We start from the raw sequence: 8,974 nt of genomic DNA on the forward strand, positions 1-8,974 counted from the left end.
ACTCCAAGATCAACTTCCCCTATTCCTAGATATATACTTACTATGATATGTATATGAAAAAAATACATATAATGAAAACACAACATACCAATACAAAAAATACAAAATCCAAAAAAAAAAAAACCCATAAACATTTTCCCTAAAGGCACAAGGATTTCACTTGTTTAGGGAACTCTCCAGTAAAGGACCTCCTTTTGTCAATGTAAGTTGGCACCTGTTCTGTAACTCATAGATCTAGAGCATTACCTAAGGCTCTAAGGTTAAGTGACTTGTCTAGGGGTTTGGATCACATAGCCAGTATCTGTCAGAGGCAGGAGTTGAGCCTAGCTTTCCTGACTTTAAAGCTACCTTTTGATCCACTGTGCTATGCTATGAAGATGCATTCTTATTGTGTCCTCTAATAAACATCATTCATTTTCTTCCAGTCATTGGGGGCTGGGGGGAAAGAAAGAAAAGGAAGTAGCTAGGTAGGCTCAGGGCTGGACTGCTGGACCTAGAGAGGGTAGGACATGGATTCAAATTTGGTCTCAGATGCTTCCTAGCTGTGTGACCCTGGGCAAGTCACTTAACCCCAGTTGCCTACCCCTTACCACTCTTTTGCCTTAGACTTAATCTTCGTATTGATTGTAAGACAGGAGGAAAGAGAAGAGAAGAGAAGAGAAGAGAAGAGAAGAGAAGAGAAGAGAAGAGAAGAGAAGAGAAGAGAAGAGAAGAGAGAAGAGAAGAGAAGAGAGAAGAGAAGAGAAGAGAAGAGAAGAGAAGAGAAGAGAAAGGAAAGGAAGAGAAGAGAAAGGAAAAGAAAAGAAAAGAAGAGAAAAGAAAGGAAAGGAAAGGAAAGGAAAAGAAAAGGAAAGAAAAGAAAAGAAAAAAGGAAAAGAAAAGAAAAGAAAGGAAAGGAAAAGAAAAGAAAAGAAAAGAAAAGAAAAGAAAAGAAAAGAAAAGAAAAGAAAAGAAAAGAAAAGAAAAGAAAAGAAAAGAAAAGAAAAGAAAAGAAAAGAAAAGAAAGGAAAGGAAAGGGAAGGAAAGGGAAGGAAAGAAAAGAAAAGGAAAGAAAAGGAAAGGAAAGGAAAGAAAAGAAAAGAAAAGAAAGAAAAGAAAAGAAAAGAAAAGAAAAGAGAAAGAAAGAAAAGAAGAGAAAAGAAAAGAAGAGAAAAGAAAAGAAAAGAAGAGAAAAGAAAAGAAGAGAAGAGAAAAGAAAAGAATAGAAAAGAAAAGAAAAGAAAAGAAAAGAAAAGAAAAGAAAAGAAAAGAAAAGAAAAGAAAAGAAAAGAAAAGAAAAGAAAAGAAAAGAGAGCATTCTTCCTTAACCAAGAAATGGAAAGAACTTGACAATCAACTACTATCAACTACTATGAGACAGACTCACACATAGAAATACCCCTAATCCATCAATGGTGTTTCCTACCTGAGTGATACAGCAAGGTTCACCAGCACCAACTGCTTGGGGGTTCCTTTCGAATCTATTGTCCACTATTGTGTGACCCGAAGTCTTCAGTCATCTTCTATTTCCAGGGATCAGTCCTTCTCTGATGCTCATCCCTTCAGGCTTCCGTCCTCTGGCTCTGTAAAGGGCTCCTCGGCAGCTTTCTTACATTCCGTAGGGATCTTAATTCCTGCTACTCTTCCAGCATTCTTCTGCAACTTACCCTCTCTCAGAGCAAAGGATCAGAAGATAAGGTTCCCTCTGTCTCTCTCTGTCTCTGCGTGCGTGCCGGTGTGTGTGTGAGTGTGTGTGTGCGTGTCTCTCTCTCTCTTTCTCTGTCTAGTAAGAGAGCCTCGGTCCCTGAGGCAAGAGGTTGGATTGTGCAATCAGGAAGCTACTGCCACTGCCATTCACCTGAGTGCTGTGTCATACTGGGTGTGTCACTGCAAAGAATCTATACATAGGACAAATTGGTCTCAGCCACACAATAAAGGTGGACATCTGGCATCTGGGAGAGATGACCAGAGGGACGTTTCTGGGAATGCAGGTCTTTTCCCTGGAGCAAATGGAACAACTTGCTACCTGGGGAGATAGCCTGAGTGGTGAAGGGAAAACCAAATATGAGGGGGAAAGGGAGGAGACAGCATTGACTCCAGCCATCTTGTCAGATCTAGCTCCGAATTCTAGTTTTGTGGGTGACTGGATAAGTACCCTAGGGCACAACACCTGACCTGGCCATGCCCTCCCTTCCTTCTCTGAGTAAGGTCTGTTAGGGAGAAGCTGAATCAGCCCGCAGAATGATTTCATGGCAGGTTGGCAGCAATGGGAAGAGAATAAATTCATCAAGGATAAGTTAGCTATGAAAACCTTGAAAGATAGTGACTTGGGGGGTGTGGGGGATTTGTTTAGATCAACAAAAACAATCTAGAGGGGAAAAGTAATGAGAAGAGATGAGAGATAACCTCCAGGAGATAATAAAACACTAAGTCTGGATTTCACCAGCTACAGAATGAACTTTGACATGGTGCTTCCTTTTTTTCCCAGTGAACTTGAATTTTTTGGCTGATGCCTTCAATAAAAATATCTGACTATTAGAGGAAATATATGCATGGCAGGGTCTGCCAGAGATGAGTTTTGAGGCAAGGGATCAACTAAGGATGGAACCCCACAAGATCAGTTAGTCCTAGCCAAACCAGCTTCTCCCTTTCCTTGGAGAGATTTTTTGAAGCCTCAAGAAAACAAAGCTCTGCTCTAAGGACAGAGGAATAACTTTATGCCTTAATGCTTCAGTCCTTCCACTTGCCTTTGGTGTCAATGGCTCTGCAGAGAGATCATGGAGGGCAGTCTAGTTAACAAATCATTGAAAAGGAAAAGGAAAGGTGGGCAGGATTTCTCTAATATAAAAGAAAGGGGGAATGGTAAAGGCTTCATTTATTTACTGCCTAATTATCTGCCAAGGTAGGAGGGAAATATTAGAACTCAATAATTCAAAAGGGAAAACAAACATATATCTAAATCCTTGCAATTGCTTTTCTTTCCCTCAAGTCAGGCATAAAATCAAAGTCATGGTATAGCAGAGGCAGTCTTTGGATTTTTTTTCCTCAGAAATTCAAATCTTCATCTCTTATTATCTCTCCTCCTCAGTTAATCCTTATTGATTTTTTAGTATATAAAAAAATAGCAGCATCTAAAACCATAAAATGTTACAGTTGAGGAAGTAGATGACCAGAAAGAAGTGATTTTCCCAAAATTACACATGTGGTGAATAGCAAAGCTAAAACTAGAACTTAAATCTCTTGACTTCCAAATCCAATGCTCTTTCCACTGCCACACCATTCAACAAGCTAGACCCTATATTAAACACTGTGAATACAAAGGGGGGGGGGGGGGAATAATTAAAAACAGTTCCTGTCTTTATAACAACAAAGTCCTAAATTAGCAGCCAAAAGACTTGGTTTCCAGTTTATCTGACTTGTAATACTTGGGGCAAACATCATTACTTCTATGGGCTTCAAGTTGCCCATTAATTATTTTTTAAGTATAATTATCCCTTCTGACCTACTTATAAAAATATGGAGACAAATAAAACAATAGGACAGCTTTCAATTCTTAGGAAACTAAAAGGGTAGAGTTTAGCCAATATTTATTAAGAATCTACTAAACAGCTCCTGCCATCATGAAATTTGTATTCTTCAAAAGGGATGTAGAGGATACAACATGCAGGCCAGTAGATATACATGGTAAGCAAGGAGATGATGCCACTTGAGAAGAACTTTCAATAATCATAAGGAGGAAAATAAGAATTCACGTTTAGGAAATAGGCTGTGTGAAAGTATGAAACTAGGAGATGGGACACAGGAAATAGAAGGTCAAATTTAGATAACAGCTGGTAAGCCAGTTGGATAGAACATAAAGTGAAGGACAATCATATGAAAGGGAGGGATCAGATTAGGGGGTTCAAGATTAAGTGTATGTATTTTATCTACATAATTTAGGTGGTTTCTGAAGATTTTTGAGGAGAGTGATATGGTTAGATCTATGCATCAGAAAGATGATTTTGTCAGCTTGGAAAGGCTGGATTGAAGAAGGAAAAGACTTAGAAACAGAGGCATCTACTGGGAAATGATTTATATAGTCCAAGTAAGCAGTAATAAGGACCTTAAATCAAATCAGCTATAGGTATTGGTTAAGTACTTACTATATTCAAGGAACTGGGATGAGTACTTAAGTATACAAAGAAAGTGGGAGAAATTAGTCTCTGTCCTCAAGAAGCTCATAATCAAATGAATCACTATGCAAAGACTATATATATATGCATATATATACACACACACACACTCACATACAAGATAGTCAATCCTGAACATTCAGCCTTTACCTTTCCTGACATAATGATTTTATTAGTAATGTCATTTTCATTTTTGCCAGCCTCTGGGGCCTGGCCTTATACTCAGAAGTTAAGGAAAAACTCCAATTCGAACTGGTTATTAAAATTTATTTATTTATTTATTATTTGAATTTGCAGTCAGATAAGTGGACTACCTTTTCTGGTCATAGAGGGAGCTGAACTTCAGTTCAGTCATTCCAGGACAAACAGTCCTTATCGGACCCCTGCTGTTTCCTCTCAGCAGGGGGCATCTCCCTCCCTTGCCTCACCAAGCAATATTTCCTCTCTCCCCTTAAACTCCTCCATACCCATACAAACCTCCCATTATCCCCCTATTTTTCCAATCCTTCCATTTCCTTTCCCAATAAATATTACATACTGGAGGTGAGGAGAGTGTAGTTGTATGACTTCCTTCAGTAGCATAAGAGTAGGAGCAGAGACAGCAAGGGTCAAAGTGGCCAAGGATTTGGATTCCCAAAAACATTTGTGACAACAGGTCAAAAAATCAAGAAACTCAATGATAAAACAAAACAAAATTAAAAAAAAAACAGTGTATAGTTGAACTGGTCACAAAACTATTAGGTTAATAGAGTGAGGTCAGAGCAATGGTGAAAATAAAGTAACATGGGAGTTATGAGGATTTAGAGAAGTAAGATGAACAGAGAGAAATTAAAAGTCCAAAGTTTATAATCAGCACAGAAATTTTTAGAATTAATAATTATGAAGGTAATGATAATATTTATAGTTGGTAGTGGTAGTGGCAGCTAAGGTACAGCCATTCCTATGGGTTCCTGCAGTAACTAGAAGAAAAAGCTCATGTGTTGAAATGGCTGATAAACTGGAATGTTTGAGTACAAATTAACAATTCTATTCATTAATCCATTAACAATGAATTGACTAATATAATCCACAAATCCAGGAGTCCATTAATAAAGTATAGATTAAGGCAATTAGATGACGGAGTGGATAGAGAGCCAGGTTTGGAAACAGGAGGTCCTAGAATCAAATCTAGTTTTAGAAACTTCCTATCTATGTGACTCGGCAAATTATTTAACCCTAATTGCCCACCCCTTGCTTCTCTTTTGCCTTGGAGTCCAACCTCAGTATCAATTCTAAGAAAGGCATGCTTTTTAAAAATAATAATAATAAGGCATAGGTTGAGAAGGAAAGGAAGACTGGGAGTCATTTCCTGAGATCCTTAGGTAAAGAGGGAAACCAGTAGATGATAGCAACAAAGGACTGAACCAGGTGATAAGGAGGAATTAAATGTAATTAAATGTATGAAGGAATTGAGGGGTGGTGGCAGAGTTTTTTTTTTTTAAATAAATGCAAATAAAATAATAAAAACAAAAAAATGATTTATTTGAAAATAATAATGAAGAGTAAGGACTTGACCCAGCATAGGGTATAAAATTGGGGGAATTGAAGCAAGAGTACTCAGTATCCCCCCCCCCCTCAAAAAAGGCTAGCGATATCCTGCCTTCTAGCCCTAGATTTCCTTGAGCACAAGGAGTTAGAATATAAAGAGGTTCAGAACTGAGAGGAGTTTAACAACTGAATGGAGTTTCCAGAGGACACAGGGAAAGAGGAAGTACACGGAGGATATAGCTCTGAGAAGATGGGGGGCTGAAATACCATAATCCAAGGTACAATTAGTTGATTCCCAGAGTGCCTATGCTTGCAAAGGCTGACCTCTATCACAATTCTTTCTCTTTATGCCTATTTCAAGAAATCTCATGTCTTTGCTATTAAATGAAAAATTTAGTAAAATTGCCACAACATATAATTTCTCTCTATCATAGGTTTTTCTACCTATTCCTATCCCACATTATGATTCATAGAGGAAAGTTAAGGACATGAGAGGAACATGAAATGGAAAATTTCTCATCAAAGCTTGGGGGGGGGGGGTTCCTAGATGAGTTCAAATCTGGCCTCATACACTTATTAGCGATATTACTCTGCATAAAACATTTACTTCTGTTTGCCTTAATTCACTAGAGAAGTAAATGGAAAACCACTCCAATATTTTTGCCAAGAAAACCCCATGGAAAATGTTGGTATGATATATTCCATGGAGTCATGAAGAGTCAGACATGAATGAAAAATGAGGGAAAATGTAAATTGGTAAGTTTTTTCATCAATTAAAGAGAGAAAGTACAAATGGATAAATTAGAGATGAAACTAAAAAATAAAAACTACAAATCAGAAACCCTTAAACAAAAAAGTAGAAATTCTGAAAATCAAAGAAGAGATGAACAAAATTGAAAGTGAAAACACTACTGTTAAATAAAACTGAAAGCTATTTTTAAAAACTCATAAAATAGCAAGCAGTAAACTAAACTGATTTTTAAGGGAAAGAAAACTAATTTTTTGTAACAAAAAATTAAAAATAATTCACAATAATTGAGAAAATAAATTATCAAAACCTATCTTTCAGTATACCAACAAAACATAACTTTGAGGAATAGACAAATACCTAAAAAATTTAAATTACACAGATTAATTTTAAAAAGAAGTACATAATTTAAATAACCTAATGTCAGAAGAAATTGAGGATACCATATTTTAACACTCAAGGGGAAAAAAGAGGCTAAGTAGATTTAGAAGTGAATTTTCTCAAATATTCAAAGAATAAATAATTTCAATGTTATATGAAATGTTAGCAAAAATAAAAATAAGACACTCTCTCCATCTTTTTGAAACAAATATGGTCTTCATACCTGAAACAGAAATAAGCAAAGCAGAAAAAAGAAAACTAAGGACCAATAACCCTACTGAATATAAACTTCAAAATATCCATTTAAATTAGCAGGCAACAACAACGTAGGGGAAATGATTTTTACAGTGGGAACAATTTGGATTTATACTAGAAATAAAGAGCTCTATGAATATAAGTAAGCCTACAAAAATAAAATAATAAGACTTATATGATTATATTGATAAATGTTTTAAAAAAGCTTTTTGGCTAAATCTAACCCTTACCTTTCAAAAACACTAGAAAATAAATGGCTAAATGGACTTGACCTTAAGTAGTATGTATTTAAAACCAAGAACAAATATTATATGGAACAAAGAACTGCTGGGTCTTTCCAATAAAATTGGGGGCAATGCAAGCACATTTATTTATCTCCACTACTATTAAGCATACTACTAGAATTATTCATCATAGCAATAAGATGAGAAAGAGAAATCAAGGGAATGAACAAAAAGGAAATAAAACTGCCTCTTTTGTAGATGAAATAATTATCTATTTAGAAAACCCTAAAGAGAACCCTAGATAACTAGTAAAATTAATTAAAACAATAAATTCAACAAACTGAAGAATATAAAGTAAATCCACATAAATTATCAGCATTCCAGTATATTGCCAACAAAGCCTTGCAAGAAGACAGAGAAAGATAAATAGTAACAAAATGTACAAAGTATTTGGGAGCCTTTTTACCAAGCTATATCTCAGTTTCCTCATCTTTAAAATGAGTATAGGGCAGCCATATAGAGTACCAGACCTGGAGTCAGGAAGACTCCAACAAAAATTAATCTATTGTAGACAAATTTTCCAAGGAGTTTAGTCACAAAAGATAGAAGAGATATAGGAAGATAGCTAGTGTAAACTGATGAATCATTTGGGTTTTTGAGATATAGACATTTTGGAGTTAGTAGGAAAGCAGCTAGTAGACAAGGAAAGACCAAAGAGAATTGAGAGGGAGGAATGAAGAAGTAGATGCTCTTCTGAAAGAGATGGAATGAAATAGATCACTTGTATATCCAGAGGGGTTAACTTTGGCATGGAAAAGGGCTACTTCTTCATGGAAGATAAGGGTAGAGGGATATAGTGGCAAAAGGCATCTGAGTACTATGAGATGAGAAGAGAGGAAAAATAGGAACTCCCAGTAAAAGGCCTCAATTTTTTCAGTAAAATATAAGACAAGACTCTTAGCCTAATGTGTAGGAGGAAAGGTGAAGAGGTTTGTTAAGAGCTCCTGGGGAGAAAGGGATAATGAGTTAATTAGGGAAATATAAAAGGATTACCTTGTCTATAAGCTATAGGTCAGTGACTCTGACCTTAATTCTTTGGTAAAGAATTAGAATATAAATATGGTGGAGAGAAGGGAAAATTGGATTGGAACACTATGTCCAGCTCCTATGGAGTGAGATATGCATACTTTGACTCCATTGGAGGGTATCAAAATGATCTGGTCCTTGTTAAAGCATAAGAAGAGTACCCTGGTTGGTCCTTCCCCAATGAGCCAAAGTGTGCACTGCCATCTCCATGGAGAAAATGCTCTAACATAAGCTTTGTTCCACATTATTTGAGAGGTAACTAGCAAATATCTAAAAAATGAAGCATTGACCATCATGAGTTAGTGTGACTTGAGCAAAATTAGATTGAGTGAGATCTACCTTATTTGATTTTTATCAGGGTTACTAAAAAAGCAGATAGAAGTTTTACTCTTTACCTAGATTTTAGCAAAGTGTGTGATGAGGCTTTCTCTTATAAAAAAAAAAAATATTGAGAGCTGAATTCTGGATGATTTATCAGTTACCTGGATTTCGAAGTGGTTGAATGGCTGCATCACAGATTTTCTTGGAAGATTTCATCTTACCTTGGAAAGAGCACTCCATTGATGTAACACAAGGATCCATACTTAATCCTGGGCTATCTT

General features: G+C 36.2%; 1 protein-coding gene across 1 annotated transcript in view; it reads right to left on the reverse strand.

The window, feature by feature from the left end:
- Positions 1 to 2,037, reverse strand: part of STYK1 (serine/threonine/tyrosine kinase 1) — a 36,462-nt gene extending 34,425 nt beyond the window's left edge. Inside the window, exon 1 of the mRNA XM_001371998.5 lies at positions 1,406 to 2,037. The gene's annotated coding sequence lies outside the window, so the exon portion shown is untranslated. The remainder of the gene's footprint in view (positions 1 to 1,405) is intronic.
- Between the last annotated feature and the right edge of the window lie 6,937 nt (positions 2,038 to 8,974).

The sequence above is a fragment of the Monodelphis domestica genome, chromosome 5 (assembly GCF_027887165.1).
Source record: "Monodelphis domestica isolate mMonDom1 chromosome 5, mMonDom1.pri, whole genome shotgun sequence".
NCBI lineage: Eukaryota > Metazoa > Chordata > Mammalia > Didelphimorphia > Didelphidae > Monodelphis > Monodelphis domestica.